Here is a 16,862-nt window from a genome sequence, read left to right on the forward strand (position 1 = left end):
ATTGTTCTAATGACTGAATCTGCTCAGTGTTAATCACTTTAAAGCCTAATAGGCTGCCTGTCAAGTTTCCTGTCAAGTGACAGGCAGCCTATTAGGCCAATCAAAGTGCGGGGATAATGTTCTTTAAAGTGATTGGACCCGCAGGGCCTCAGGGCAGGAGGAGTGGAGCTCTCGTCATCGCCAATTAGCAGGCATTAGTTCGTAGCGCTTGCTATGATACTCTGATAAGGCGCGTTAACTCTGATACGGCGTGGTAACTCTGATAAGGCATGCTATTTGTCTAAGGCCCGTTCACATTAGCGTTTTTTCCAGAACGTATACTGTACAAGCGGAACGGATGTGAATGGATCCAATGTTAACCTATGGATCCATTCACATGCATCCATTGATATGGATACGTTCCGTACGTTCTGGTCCGCGGATCTAAAAAACATGCTGCAGGCCCTAATTTTCTGGACCATTCTGCCTAGCGGAACGGATCCGGACAAAAATACAGCAGAATTGGGGCAATGGAAAACGGACCGCTCCACGGGGGATGGGTGTATGGGCCGACGCAAATCTAGCGACGGGAGGGTGAGGGAAGGGTGCAGCAGCCGGGCGGGTTTATACATACCTAATCTTGCGTAGCAGCCGGCGGTAGAGGCTTCCGTCTTCTTCCTCGTCAAGTGCTTACATGACACATTGTGTGACTAGTCACATGACGCGCTGTGTAGTCACATGACGCACTGTGTAGTCACATGACGCGCGGTGTAGTCACAGCGGAAGAAGAGGAAGCCTCTACCGCCGGCTACTGCAGAAGATTAGGTATGTATTGCTGAGTGAAAACAGATCATCCGATCAATCATTGATCAGATCCGTTTTCATATTTGAACCGAATCCGGTAAAGTGGAGATTGGATCCGCTCACCGGATCCTTTTGGCTCATTTAGCAGATGTGATCCGGGCCTTAGTGAATCAAGCCCTGTGTCTGTATGTGTGTAAACATGCAAGTTTTATCACAGAAGTTGATGTAATTGATAGAGAAAATGTGTGCAGTGCTTCACTGCTGTCTGTTTCTATCTGCACGGAGAAAACATATTCACTAGCCAATTGGTTAACATTGGTTCTCAGTTTACCGGTGCAGAAAGCGGGGGGCGGGGCCCATGCAGAGCCCAGTGTTTTCTAGTTCCGCCCCTAAAGCGATTGGGATACTTCCAGCGCACAGTCTTGCATGGTGTGAAGTGTGCAGCAGGTCTCCACAGACTCGCATGGCCCTTGCAGCACAGGAGCCCTGGTAAAGAGTAACACGGTGCGACGCAGCATGCAGGTGTGCAAGGGGCCTCAGGAGTCCCAACAAATGGAAAAATCAATCGTAATTCTTGAATAAAAAACAACAACATTGTGATTGTGTGTGGACAACAGTATACAATGCGGGCTGAAGAACAGTGAGGCCTGGTTCATATTAGCGTTCCAGGATCGGAAGGGAACTGATGGGAACGGATCCAATGTTAACCTATGAATCCATTCACATTCGTCCATTCTAACGGGTTAGTTCCGCACAATCCGCCGAACGGACCGCAAGTTTCCTGCTGCAGCAATTTTTCCCAGACTGCTGAGCCCAGCGGAACGGAAGCGGGAGCTGAAGCGCTGCATTGGGGGGCGATGAGAAAACAGAACGTTTCTTCACACTGGTGAGGAAACCGACCATTCTAAAGGGCAAAATCCACTTTGGTGATGGGGGTCTGGGGGAAAGGGGGGGGGGGAGGGGTAGGAGGATGTGGGGAAACTGAACAGAAGCAGCAGAACAGCAGCTGAATGAAAACAGATCCAATCGACTGGTAATCAGATCCGTTTCCCGGATCCGTTTGCCACTAATTGCCAGTGTGAACCGAGCCAATACAGAAGATCTGGCCTGCATATGTACAAAGAATTGCCTATTGTTAGGTTGTAAAAGGTTGCAACCCTCATTTGGGTCCTATCAGGGCCGGTTCACACTCAACACTTTGCCCACGATCGCGTTCGGCTCCTCAATCGCAATTTGCGGGCAAAATCTCACGATTTAGCGCGATTTGCGCTTGTGATTCCCGTTCAATAGAATGGGAATCACAGAGCAATTGCCCCCAAAACTCTGCATCGCGTTTGCGATTGATCAAAATCGTAACCGCCGGTGATCAGGAAAGCGCTGTAGAATGGCCCCAGTGTGAATCAGCCCTCGAGCACAGACAGTACTGCAGACAGGTGAGAGAAATCGTGGCTTTGCGATTGCGTTGAGATTCTCACACCTGCAGTGAGAAGTGTTTTTAGCCTTCCTGAATTCAGGACATCCTTGTTTTATTCGAAGCATTCTTGCCGGAGGCAGCAGCGTCTGTCAGCAACCACATGACATCACCACAATTTAGCGGGGTGTGGTCAGGACTTAGTCATGGAGAACATCCAAAAATAAAGATTTCGTCAGAATAACAAGATTCGCTTCAAGGGATATCGTTAGTATAATTTTACGATAATTCATCTTTAAAGGGAATATGAAGTAAGAGAGTTGTAGAGGGCGAGGCGGCCATGTTTATTTATTTTTAAACAATACCAGTTGCCTGGCAGTCCTGCTGATCTCTTTGGCTGCAGTGGTGTCTGAATCACACACCAGAAACAAGCATGCAACTAATAAAGTCAGACTTCAGTCAGAGCACCTGATCTGCATGCTTGTTGAGGGGTTATGGGTAAGAGTATTAGAGGCAATGGATCAGCAGGACAGCCAGGCAATCTGCATTGTTTAAATGGAAATAAATGTCAGCCTGCATATGACTCTCACTTCAGGAGTAAAGTAAACCTGTAAATCCCGCTAGGGAATACTTACCTTGGGAGGGGGACGCCTCTGGATCCCAATGAGGCTATTTCCACCTTAGCCTGAGTGGAGAGCTTCTACTGCACCTGTGCGCAGCCAGGAGGGTGTCTTTTTAGTAAGAGGGTATTTCGGTCTCTTTTAGCCCCTTAGGGCCCGTTCTCAATACAGCAATCAGCCGGCGATTCCCGCTAATCGCCGAAGTGATGGTGCTTTTTAAAGTGCTAGTGCTATTCTAATCTTAATCCTATGCCAGTGATCTCACTGCCGCGCTTCGCGACGATCTTAAGCGATTAGTGCCAATCGCAAAACGTGTTACCTGCAGCATTTTGCTGCGATTCCAGAGTGATCGCGGTACAGTGCTTTGTAAAACGCTGATTGCAATCGCTTTGAATCGAGGAAGTGTATAGTGATTTTACTATGCCAATCGCTGTAAATTCACTTGCGGAAAACGTTTTGCGCTTTTAAATGTGAATGGGCCCTTTCCTCGTGGTTCTGCGTCATTAATAGCGATTTTGTATTCCGTGGTAATATCTTTAGTTTGCTAGCAAGTTTTTTGAACACCAACGTTTCTTCTTCATACATGATACAGAACCATGCAGAACTGGATGATACTTACAAGCTTACTGCAGATCAACCTCACACTATGATCTGCTATGGCCCGGCGTGCAAACATTGGCCACCTAACAGCAGAGAATTCTGTACCACATTTGTGACATGTTTTCTGGATGGTTGGTGTTCTTGCATTGTAGGTCAGACGACTGTTTCACATCTCTCTGGCCCAGGTTATGGCTTCCCCTCTGTCAGGATTTGGTGACTGGTGGGGAACAGAGAACAGACAGCACAGCAAAGGATGAGTCAGTTAGGGGGACAGGTGTACAGTATGCGGCGGGGGAGACAGCTGGGAGCGGCCTGCGTCTACAACTGGCAGAAATAGTCACATGCAATATATTCCAGTACGCAGTTACAGCACACTGTGGGGCTTACTCAGAAACCGCCATATTTACACAACTGTTTCTGGCTTTAAAGGGACACTGTAGTGGGGTCGGGGGAAAATGAGCTGAACTTACCCGGGGCTTCTAATGGTCCCCCGCAGACATCCTGTGCCCGCGCAGCCACTCACCCATGCTCCGGCCCCGCCTCCAGTTCACTTCTGGAATTTCTGACTTTAAAGTCTGAAAACCACTGCGCCTGCGTTGCCATGTCCTCGCTTCCCCTGATGTCACCAGGAGTGCACGGCACAGACCATACTGGGCCTGTGCAGTACGCTCCTGGTGCCATCAGCGGGAATGCAGGCGCAGTGGTTTTCAGACTTTAAAGTCTGAAATTCCAGAAGTGAACCGGAGGCGGGGCCGGAGCATTGGGGAATGGCTGCACGGGCACAGGATGTCTGCGGAGGACCATTAGAAGCCCCGGGTAACTTCAACTCATTTTCCCCGGACCCCCCCCCCCCCTACAGTATGCCTTTAACCTCGTAAACACTGGATGAAACTCAGCCGACTTCCTCTGCTGAAAATCTAACGTGTGTACATCGGCCACCGATGCCTCGGCCAGCAAACAGTCACCCATTGCAAGCCTCTCCATCTGTCCTCCGCACCCCGGCATAGCCACAGAACACTGGCCACAGGGACATGCATCGTATGTGTGTATGACAGGGGTGTCAAACTCAAATACAAAGTGGGCCAAAATTGAGCTCTGGGACCAATGGCTACCGTTCTTCTTTATAAAGTTACTTGGCGTCTAATAGCCCCTCCTTCCCCTATACAGTTCCCTGGTGTCTAATGGCCCCCTCCCTCCCCTATACAGTTCCCTGGTGTCTAATGGTCCTCCTCCCTCCCCTATACAGTTCCCTGGTGTCTAGCGGCCTCCTCCCTCCCCTAATACAGTTCCCTGGTGTGTAGTGGCCCCCCTCCCTCCCTTATACAGTTCCCTGGTGTTTAGTGGCTCCCTCCCATCTCTATACAGTTTCCTGGTGTCTAATGGCCCCCACCTTCCCCTATACAGTTCCCTGGTGTCTAATGGCCCTCCTCCCTCCCCTATACAGTTCCCTGGTGTCTAGTGGCCTCCTCCCTCCCCTATACAGTTCCCTGGTGTGTAGTGGCCCCCCTCCCTCCCATATACAGTTTCCTGGTGTTTAGTGGCTCCCTCCCATCTCTATACAGTTTCCTGGTGTCTAGCAGCCCCCCCCCTCCCTCCCCTATACAGTTCCCTGGTGTCTAATGGCCCTCCTCCTTCCCCTATACAGTTCCCTGGTGTCTAGTGGCCCCTCTCCCTCCCTTATACAGTTCCCTGGTGTCTAGTGGCCCCTCTCCCTCCCTTATACAGTTCCCTCGTGTCTAGTGGCCATCCTCCCTTCCCTATACAGTTCCCTGGTGTCTAGTGGCCCTCCCTCCCCTATACAATTCCCTGGTGTCTGGTGGCCCTCCTCCCTCCCCTATACAGTTCCCTGGTGTCTAGTGGCCCTCCCTCCCTCCCCTATACAATTCCCTGGTGTCTAGTGGCCCTCCCTCCCTCCCCTATACAATTCCCTGGTGTCTGGTGGCCCCTCTCCCTCCCCTATACAGTTCCCTGGTGTCTAGTGCCCCTCCTCCCTCCCTTATACAGTTCCCTGGTGTCTAGTGCCCCTCCTCCCTCCCTTATACAGTTCCCTGGTGTCTAGTGGCCATCCTCCCTTCCCTATACAGTTTCCTGGTGTCTAGTGGTCCCCTCCCTCCCCTATACAGTTCCCTGGTGTCTAGTGGTCCTCCCTCCCTTCCCTATACAGTTCCCTGGTGTGTCTAGTGGCCATCCTCCCTCCCCTATACAGTTCCCTGGTGTCTAGTGGTTTTCCCTCCCCCCCCCCCCCCCCTATAAAATTCCCTGTTATCCTTTCTCCCTACCCTATACAGTTTTTTTTTAGTTTCTAGTGTCCCCTCCCTTTCCCTATACAGTTCCCTGGTGTATAGTGCTTCCCCCCCTCTCCATATTGCTTCCCTAGTGATATAGGGCTTATCCTCTTTGGAGGTCTAGAAAAGTGGGGAAACAATCTGAGGGCCAAATATGATGGCTCCAAGGAACAGATTTGGCCCATGGGCCTGAGATTGACATGTATGGTGTATGAGGATACATGAGTTGAAAAACTGAATTGTTGATATACTTAACTGGGGCTTCCTCCAGCCTCTACAAACCTCTGTGTCCCTCGCTGCAAATTTGCCATCAGCCACTGTTCTCCTGGGGTCCCCTCTGTAGCGGTTGCCAACCAGGCCAGGTCTGCGGCTTCTGTGCATGCGCACGTGCGCATACGCGCCGCTCATGGTTGCGCTTCCATGCAGGGCTACTACACCGGACACAGCTAATCTCTCAGCTGTGACAGCTGGCAGCCTCTGCAAAACAGCTAATTTGTAAATACAGGATGCTAACCGTATGTCTGCTTCCATGAAAGCAGGAAGTAGACACACTGTAGATTTATTGCAGGATTTCTATCAGTTGTAGCAAAGAAATGTTTTTCTGTAAAGGTAATTATGCTGTTGCTTATCTTTAAGAGCAGAGAGGAAGTTCTGAGTTCAGGTCCACTTTAATTTGTGTGGTTTGTGGTTTGGTGAATTGGTGTTCTTCCCGTGGAGTGATTGCCTCATTGTCCTCTCTCTCTCCCCAGCACACGCAGGGCTGCCCCTCTGTCTTGTAGCATATGGTGACTGGTGGGATACAGAGAACAGACAGCGCAGCAGAGGATGAGTCAGTTAGGGGGACAGGTGTACAGTATGCGGCGGGGAGACAGCTGGGAGCGGCCTGCGTCTACAGACAGAAATATCAGATATATGAAGACACAAGGCATACGATGCACAGTAATATACATACCAGCACGCCATTATACAGGCTGCATTATATAATATAGTCATGGACAGAAATATTGGCCCCTCCTGCACTGAAGTCAGAAAAGGCACCACTTCTAGACAGTTGTTGTCATTGCATAAGCTTTGGTAGTGTCATGTTTATTTCTTTTGTTGGCACTGGAAGAACACAAAAAAAGCACAGAAAGAAACAAAAAGCCAGATTCACAGTGATCAGTTGCTTAAAGGGAACCAGAGACGAAGCACCCTTGTGTATTTTACCATATATATCAGTAAGAACTTTAGAGAAAACACTTACCCTGCTCTCTGTTTCATCCTTACTGCTAAAAGTGTCTGTTATCAGCTGTGATAAGAATCCTGGACTGAGCATTCAGTCTGGCTTTGCAGGGAATAATTATAGCTGACTCATTGTAGCAGAGCCACAAGGGGGCAGGCTTGGGCTTGAAAAGACACCAGAGAAGACAGACTCAGCTATAATCTTTCCATAGCAAAACTAGACTGAGTGCTCAGTTGGGGATTCTTATCAGAGGTGATAACAGTCAAAATAAACAGAGAACAATGAAACAAAGAGCAGATTAGGTGTTTACTGTCATGTTCCCACTGATTTATAAGGTAAAATACAAGAGGGTGCTTCATCTCTGGTTCTCTTTAAAGGAGAACTGTAGTGAGAGGGATATGAAAGCTGCCATATTTATTTCCTTCTAAACAATACTAGTTGACTGGCAGTCCTGCTGATCTATTTGGCTGCAGTAGTGTCTGAATCACACCAGAAACAAGCATGCAGCTAATCTTGTCAAATCTGACAATAATGTCAGAAACCCCTGATCTGCTGCATGCTTGTTCAGGGGCTATGGCTAAAGGTATTAGAGGCAGAGGATCAGCAGGGCTGCCAGGCAACTGGCATTGCTTCAAAGAAAATAAATATGGCAGCCTCCATATACCTCTCACTTCAGTTGCCTTTTAACACACATGTTAATGAGTGAACTGCAATGGACATTGGACATAGACTTTAATGCAAAGCCTGTATGCAGCGAGTTAGAATGATACCATCAGTTACAGTACAAGTGGTTCTGTGAACAGCCCCATAGGATTGGATGGGCAGTGAGCTGACATGCAGAACTATTCTGCAACACAACTGAGCACTGAACTAGCAGAGGCTGGATTCACACTTAGGTGCATTGGGATGAGTTGCGTTGAGTTGTGTCCTGTTGAAAAAAGTTGCTGCAGCACAACACGATGCAACCCAATGCAATGCGGCTAGTTGCGGATGAATGGGGAGTCGGAGAATGATGTCGCTGACTGAGGGAGCGATCAGCCTGGAGGGGGTTGGAGGAAGCCCCAGGTATGTATCATTTGTTGTTTTATCTCCATCTCAGACAGATTCCCTACTTTACAGTCACAGCACAGAAGCAGAGACTTGTAGAGGAACAGCTCAGGGCAGAGCTCTAGTAGGAGAATCGCCAGGAGTGGCAGAACATCAACCTGGCAAAACACTGCTTCCTGCCAAGACCCACTCCACAGCTGGTTAAAGGATACCCGAGGTGACATGTTGAGATAGACATGGGTATGTACAGCGCCAAGCACACAAATAACTATGCAGGGTTTATTTTTTCCCCTTTTCTGCCTGAAAGAGTTAAACATCAGGTATGCGCGTGGCAGTTCCTGTCTGAATCAGGACTGGGTCAGACTACAGTGTGACCCTCACTGATAAGTAATTACAGCTATAAAATACTTTCCTAGCAGAAAATGGTTTCTGAGAGCAGGAAAGAGATAAAAAGGATCAATAGTTCATACAGTGGCTTGCAAAAGTATTCGGACCCCTTGAAGTTTTCCACATTTTGTCACATTACTGCCACAAACATGAATCAATTTTATTGGAATTCCACATGAAAGACCAATACAAAGTGGTGTACATGTGAGAAGTGGATCGAAAATCATACATGATTCCAAACATTTTTTACAAATAAATAACTGCAAAGTGGGGTGTGCGTAATTATTCGGCCCCCTGAGTCAATACTTTGTAGAACCACCTTTTGCTGCAATTACAGCTGCCAGTCTTTTAGGGTATGTCTCTACCAGCTTTGCACATCTAGAGACTGAAATCCTTGCCCATTCTTCTTTGCAAAACCGCTCCAGCTCAGTCAGATTAGATGGACAGCATTTGTGAGCAGCAGTTTTCAGATCTTGCCACAGATTCTCGATTGGATTTAGATCTGGACTTTGACTGGGCCATTCTAACACATGGATATGTTTTGTTTTAAACCATTCCATTGTTGCCCTGGCTTTATGTTTAGGGTCATTGTCCTGCTGGAAGGTGAACCTCCGCCCCAGTCACAAGTCTTTTGCAGTCTCCAAGAGGTTTTCTTCCAAGATTGCCCTGTATTTGGCTCCATCCATCTTCCCATCAACTCTGACCAGCTTCCCTGTCCCTGCTGAAGAGAAGCACCCCCCGAGCATGATGCTGCCACCACCATATTTGACAGTGTGGATGGTGTGTTCTGAGTGATGTGCAGTGTTAGTTTTCCGCCACACATAGCGTTTTGCATTTTGGCCAAAAAGTTCCATTTTGGTCTCATCTGACCAGAGCACCTTCTTCCACATGGTTGCTGTGTCCCCCACATGGCTTGTGGCAAACTGCAAACGGGACTTCTTATGCTTTCTGTTAACAATGCCTTTCTTCTTGTCACTCTTCCATGAAGGCCAACTTTGTACAGTGCATGACTAATAGTTGTCCTATGGACAGATTCCCCCACCTGAGCTGTAGATCTCTGCAGCTCGTCCAGAGTCACCATGGGCCTCTTGACTGCATTTCTGATCAGCGCTCTCCTTGTTCGGCCTGTGAGTTTAGGTGGATGGCCTTACGCACACCCCACTTTGCAGTTATTGATTTGTAAAACATGTTTGGAGTCATGTATGATTTTCGATCCACTTCTCACATGTACACCACTTTGTATTGGTCTTTCATGTGGAATTCCAATAAAATTGATTCATGTTTGTGGCAGTAATGTGACAAAATGTGGAAAACTTCAAGGGGGCCGAATACTTTTGCAACCCACTGTAGATTTTATCTCTGGCATACCTAAATGAATGTGTCAGTGAGAAAAAACAATAAGGCTATGTTCACACGACAAATCGCTAAACGCAAAAGCAAGCGCTGAAGCGTTTTCTGACGTTTTTCTCAATAGTATTTTGAGCGTTTTTTCACTGTATGGGATAGCGTCTTACAGGAGATGGCCGCTAGCCAGGAAACAGAGGTGTTTTATGGGTAATCTGCTCTGTCTTGTGGCTAATCTGCTATATTTACTGAGTAAAAGCGCAGGAAAAACGCTGAATATTGTGAACAGCCCAGCGCTTTTGGGCGATTTTGCAGCGCTCCTATCTTTAACATTGAAGCGCTAACCGCTCAAAATCGCTTAGAAATGGTGCAGGCTACGAGTTTGCGTTTCAGCTAATCGCTGGAAAACACAAAACACTTAGGCTTCTTTCCCACTAAGACGTTGCGTTAGATGCCACGTTAAGGTCGCATAACGTGCACCTAACGCAACGCGTAGTGGGGTTGAAGCTGGACGTCAGACTGAGCCGCGTTATGCGGCTCTTCATGAGTCCGTGATGTGTACTCTTGGACGCATGCAGCATCACGTGGTCCCGCCCGGCCAATCGCCGCACAGAGCGGCGCTCCAGGAAGTAAGCACTGCACGTTACAGTGCAGTGAATATTAATTAGCCATGTGGCTGGCCGCAGAGGAGGAGGGGGAGACCTCCTCCTCCAGCATTACTGAGCATGTGCAAACAGTCTAACACGGCTTAGCCCAGTATAACGTACAGCATGCAGCACTTTCATAGAACGTGCAGCGTTACAATGTAACGCAACGTGGGCACTGTGAACAGCCCATTGATTTTTCATTACTGTGCGGTGGGCTGCGTTACAGGCTGCTCTAACGTGAGCCTGTCACGTTCCACTGTGAAAGCAGCCTTAAGTGAAACTTCTTGATTAAGTTTTTTGACCCAATGAGTGGTTATACACCACTGATTTGTTTTTAACCATTTTTTAAATAAACTGGTACGCTTTTACGCGATGTGAAATTCGTTTTTTGATTACACAGACTGGGAATAGCCAAGAGAGGACTGCCAGAGAGGCTGCGGGGTGGCCAATACCCCGAATGCGAGCATTGGCCTTGGAGGCCTAGAAGTCTGGTGAGTCTTTCCCCGAAAGGGGGGCTTTTTCATTATATGACATATTCGCTGTGTTTAAGAAGGAACAGGCAGAGAAGAGCGCTTAACCATTTCACTGAAGAACTCTATTTTGATGGTTGCACGCATCTAGGAAGAGCGCTCCCACATGATAACCATTATATGAGCAAGGACACTATACATGTGGTTACTACCTGCGTTTTATTTAGAATTTAGCACCTGTAATATGAATATTTGATGAATGTTTGATTCATTATATTTTATATATTTTAGAGGTGACCTACTTAACACCTGACTCAGCATATGAGCGCAGTATCAGGGTGCTGTAATTGTTGTGAATTTTTTAAGTGAGAACAGCCACATACACTTAACATTGACCAAGCGCTTTTCAAAACGCTGGTGATTTCCAGCGATGCTGAAGTCAACTGAAAAGCGCTCTAGTGTGAATGGGGCCTAAAACAGTAAAAACTTAAAAAGTAGATTTAAATATACAATAAAACTGTGGAATACCTTAAAAAAATAATTTTTAGGAGAAGGAGGATAGATACAATTGTTTATTTCATTAGTTTATTTTCATCTTGGGTGTCCTTTAAGGCTGGTACCGCCCCCCTGCAGTTCCATTGATTTTCAGTGGGTTCCCTGCTGGAATTGACAGCAATGTACTGTAGTGTGTGGTAAGAATTGATCCTTCCTAAATCGATTCCATTCAGGGATGAATCGATCGGTTTGCCATATTGGGTGGCAATCTATAAAGGTGGCCATACATACAATGATTTGGCTGTGCGATCGACCATCTGATTCGATCATTTTATCGATTTTAGAGAGAATTGAGTGTGTGATATCATGTCGAATCGACCAGCATAGTCAATCGAGCAGATTGAAAGATATTGATTGATCACCCGGAAATCGACTTCTGGTCACGTCATTCGATTGACTCTGAATCGATTTTTGCACTCAGAGGATGGAGATACAATATCAGTTAGATCGATTAGTGACAACGAGTCCATTGACTTTCGATCTAACATACTGAAGTTGATCGCTTAATAAAGTCGATTGTTTTGTCGATTGAATCAGGGTCGCTCGATGTATGGCTACTCTGAGTGTATGGCCAGCTTTAGACTTCTGCTTATTACCGAACAGGTCTTAGTGACGTGTCAAGCAGCTTTTTGATAAATTGCAAAACCAATTGCGGTATTTTAACGACTTATTTTTTTTTTTTTTTACCAAACAGAGAAAGTGTACCCATAGGAAAAAAGTGCCCCTTGGGGGTACGTACCTCGTAAGGGGTTCTAATAAGGCTTCCCACTTCCTGTTAGGTAGAGATGATCCAGCCTTGCATACGGCAATAATATTTGTTTCCACTGGAGCCTGAGAGGCAGGACCGATCCGCCCATGATGTCTGGGGGCGGCACCAGGCAGAAACAGGAAGTGAAGAGAGTGCCTGGCCAACCTATAATGGGTGCCGCCCCCAGAAGTCTGGGGGCGGCACCAGGCAGAAACAGGAAGTGAAGAGAGTGCCTGGCCAACCTATAATGGGGGGCAACTGTACCTGGCCAACCTATACTGGGGGCACCTATACCTGGCTACCTACTTATCTTGAGGGCCCTTTTCCACTAGCAATCGCTAGCGTTCGTGCTGAACGCTAGCATTTGAGATTCAGCAAAAGTTAAAAATTTCCCGACGTATGCACTGCATAGCAAATTCGTGGCAATAATCGATCCGCCGTGCGATCGCGATTAAGTAAAAAACGAATCGCGGTAGTGGAAATGACCTACCGCGATTCCTATGTTAAAAAGCAAACCGTAGCGATTTGAAAATCACTAGCGGTTTGCGATTTTGCGATTCAGCAATCGCAACCGCTATAGTGGAAAAGGGCCCTGAGGTTGTTTTTTAGGGGCCTCACCGCAGTTATAACGTGCAGTGCAAATTGTCGGGTGCTCTGTGATCATTTCAATTCGGGGGCATTCTCACAAGTTTGCCTCGGGCAGCAAAAAAGTCTGGAGCCGGCCCTGCTGAGGGGAAGCTGGTACGACGCCTGCGCGATAGGCGGGAGCGCAGATGTAAATATTATTATGGTGTGCTGTTTGGGGGAGCCAGCGCTGGAACGAGGAGGCACAGAGGATGGGGGAGGCCTCATTATGACCCAGAGGCTTCCCGCTCCCGTGGTAAGTACCACTCAGAGGCACTTTTTTTCTTACAGGTTTACTTTAAAGCCATTGTGTCTGTAAAATAACTGTTGCTAAGCTATACACTGTATAATGAAATGTTCATGAAGAACCCATAAGTACGTGTGTGCGGCCTGACACGTCAGCCGTCATGTTTCCTGTGCTGCTCGAGCACCTGTCATGTCCTGTATGCTCAGAGCAGGCGAGGCACTTTGAAGTTTATGAATTCTTCTTCTCCTGAGCCCACCGGTGTCCATGTTCAGCTCCTAGCGAGGATTGCGCTGGCCTCAGCTGGGAGTCGTGTTCTGGAGCCTTCCGCAGATAGGTAGACGGTCACATTCCACCTGCAGGGGGAATTCCTTGGAGATTTTGTTCAGCACCAAACTCATTTTCTTTATAATCCAGCTCTAGGCTTGGATCAGTGAAAAGACAACCCGGGCCGTGGCCTGAGGTGCTCCAGTCATCAGAGTTCAGGCAGCTTTCATTATGTCAATCATCCGGAGATCAAAATGTCTGGAAAAGAAAACCGTCACCGCAAAGAAAACGTTTTGTGATCACTTAGGGACAGCTGGGGAGAGATGGGGGAGGCCATCGTCGGTGAAATCTAATCTTGTCTATTTGGATCTAAAGAAGGGGCACCATGGTAATTTCACAGGGAGAGGGGCCTCTGGGTTGTTGCTGCACTCGGGCTGAAACTGACAACGTTTCAACCAAAAATACGGTCATCTTCTGAATGGGAAGGAAGAGTACTGATTCTTTTACCACTTACAATGATGCACATTTGAAGCTCCAAGGGCCACATAGAATGGCAAGGAGGGCCACAATTGGCCTACGGGCCTTGAGTTTGACACCTGTGCTCTAGAAGCTGGCAAGGGCAGGAACCTCCACCTAGTGTTTCTTATTCTGCTGTAATTTGTCATATGAATGTGTACTAGTATTAATGATGTCCCAAACCACTCATTTGGGAATCTGAAGTGAAAATAAACTTATGATATAATGATTTGCATGTGTAGTACAGCTAAGAAATAAAGCATTAGCAGTACAGATATGAGTCTCATATTGTTTCCAGTACAGGAAGAGTTAAAGGATACCTGAGCCGGTATAAGTTAGAGAAGCGGGGGGAGCAGGGATATACTGTGACCTGTTCTGATGCCTACTGTTCCCCACCGTTCTCCTGTCTGCCCCCGATATCTACCTAAATGCCCCTCCGGCAGCAACTTCCTGGTCACCGGAGTTGGCTTTCATGCACAGGTGCTGGCCAGGCCTATAACTTGCCTGTGCCTGGGAGCGCCCTGTCCATGCATATGATGTCATGCGTATGACATAGTGTTGTCAAACGCAGACTGCTCCCAGCCACAGGGGCGTTGTAGGACGTGCGCAGCCCGGCCAGCGCCTGTGCAATAAACCCCGACTCCGGCGACCAGAAACTGGCTGCTGGAGGGGAATTTAGGTAGATATCGGGGGCAGTTTCTCTAGCTTATTTCAGCTCTGGTATCCTTTAAGAAACTTCAATTGTTATCTATGCAAAAGAGTTTCTCTGAGCTCTCCAACCCAAGCTATAGTCCTGTTTTCTGAAGCTCTTATCTCAACCTGTCTCTCACTGTTTCTTGTGTGTTTAAGGTTTTACTGCAGGAAAGTTTAAGGGGTCATTAGCTCTGCTCTGTTTCATAGTTTGACATACAGAGTGTAGTTTGTAAACTGGAAATGTAAGAGATGTATGCAATGTTATTAAAAAAAAAGCTTTATAATTGTAAATAAAAATATGAGACTCTTTTCTTCGCTACTATTGTTCTATGAATTATCCATACCACACATACTGTATTATGTCATAAGTTGTTGTTATTTTCGCTTCAGTCTCACTTGTACAGTATTTATTTTTGCTTGCATTGCTGATTTTTTTGACATTTTTATTTAGTATTTATATAGCGCCGACATATTACGCAGCGCTGTACAGTGTATATATATATATATCTTGTCACTAACTGTCCCTCAAAGGAGCTCACAATCTAATCCCTACCATTGCCATATGTCTATATTATGTAGTGTAAGTACTGTAGTCTAGGGCCAATGTTTTTAGGGGGAGCCAATTAACTTATCTGTATGTTTTTTGGAATGTGGGAGGAAACCGGAGTGCCCGGAGGAAACCCACGCAGACACGGAGAGAACATACAAACTCTTTGCAGATAGTGCCCTGGCTGGGATTCGAACCAGGGACCCAGTGCTGCAAGGCGAGAGAGCTAACCACTATGCCACCGTGCTGCCCGGTTGTGATTGTACAGAGTTTTGCACATCTCACGTACCTGGGCTCCCAATATTTGTTCTGTACTAGATGTTGGCGCTATATAAATATAAAAAATGCTGAATAGCGTATAAATGGATTGAGAGTTTTACATTCAGATTCTCCTTTTGGTGGCCGGGACAGAGCCTGACGGGTCACCGAGGTGACACAGAGAGATGGTGGATTCCCGGCAGCAGGAAACGCAGCTGATGCCTGGCGGTGGAATGATACGGTCACTGGCTGTCCCCAGCAGCACTGAGTGTGGCGGCATGTGGTGTGTGTGCGCGCCTATCACTGTTATCTGCCGCTGCACATTACACTGACTCAGCGATCTTGTGTTACACCCACAATGTGTGACTGGCCCTTCTGTCATTGTGAACTTAGCTCCCTTTTTTGACCAACAGACACATTAACGTAAATATATGTTTTTGTTTTTTTACTGAAAAATGTATTGAATTGACTCTAAACCTATCTTCTTTCTTTCTCTCTATAGGTATACAGTACATCATTTTCAAAGTTGATAAGATGGAAAGCTAATAAAGCTCAAAAAGACCAGTGTGGTTTGCATTATAAAAGCTTGATTCATTAAAAAGAGAATCTGTACTGTAAAATTCTTACAATAAAAAGCATACCTTTCTATTCATTATGTTCTCCTGGGCCCCTCTGTGCTGTTTCTGCCACTCCCTGCTGCAATCCTGGCTTGTAATTGCCAGTTTTAGGCAGTGTTTACAAACAAAAGACATAGCACGTGATAGGCTGAGAGTAGCTCAATGTGTGAGTCATACAGAGTGTGCAGGGGGCCTGGAGAGGGTGTGTATAGCTTCTAGCCAATCACAAGCAGCCCTGCACATTCCAGCCTGACTGCATCAGCCCGACAGAGGAGAGAAGATTAGATCATATAACAGAGATAATACAGCCACTGTGCAACTAGGAAAGGCTGCAGTTAGACAGAGCACATTAGAATAGGATAGAAGAAATAAGGCTCAACATTTTGTTACAGAGTCTCTTTAAGCAGGGCCGGTTCTCTCATGAAGCAAGGCGAAACATTTGCATCAGGCGTAGAGATTTCAGGGGCAGCATTTTTGAACTGTGTGTAGTTATGGCGGCACCCACACTTCCCTCTAAGTCTGCAGTAGATGGCAACTGTCAGGCAGACATTACATGAGACAGTGAGGATGCGGGTGCGATTTTGCATTCGTTTTTTCCCGCGATTTCGCATAGGGTAGTAGGTGGGCGATTTTAACCATTTCACTGCCTGTGTAAATTAACATTACCTCCTATGCGAAATCGCATGTGAAATCGCGGGGAAAAACGCATGCCAAAACCGCATGCGATTTCCCTATTAGATACATTGTATGCGATTCGCTTAGCGGTGTGCGGGGAGCGAATTCTGACGGCTCTGCCGTGCAGATTTTCCCCGCACACAAAAACGCTCCGCACAACGCACAAGTGGAAACAGGCCCATCCACTTGTATTGGCTGTGCGACAACGCATGCGGATTCGCTATAGTGGAAATGAGCCCTTAGAATTATACAGTAATCATAAGACTGATCATTCCCTAGCAACCACTGACACCAACCGCCCA

General features: G+C 47.0%; 1 long non-coding RNA gene across 2 annotated transcripts in view; it reads left to right on the forward strand.

Annotated features, from left to right (window-relative positions):
• Positions 1–15,920, forward strand: part of LOC137538725 (uncharacterized) — a 221,490-nt gene extending 205,570 nt beyond the window's left edge. Inside the window, exon 3 of one of the 2 annotated variants that reach the window (XR_011024871.1) lies at positions 15,771–15,920. This is a non-coding gene — a long non-coding RNA (uncharacterized lncRNA). Of the gene's footprint in view, positions 1–10,746; positions 10,790–15,770 lie in introns of those variants that run through there. The other variant, XR_011024872.1, reaches the window with a different exon arrangement.
• Positions 15,921–16,862: the final 942 nt, after the last annotated feature.

The sequence above is a fragment of the Hyperolius riggenbachi genome, chromosome 11 (genome assembly GCF_040937935.1).
Source record: "Hyperolius riggenbachi isolate aHypRig1 chromosome 11, aHypRig1.pri, whole genome shotgun sequence".
Taxonomy (NCBI): Eukaryota; Metazoa; Chordata; class Amphibia; order Anura; family Hyperoliidae; genus Hyperolius; species Hyperolius riggenbachi.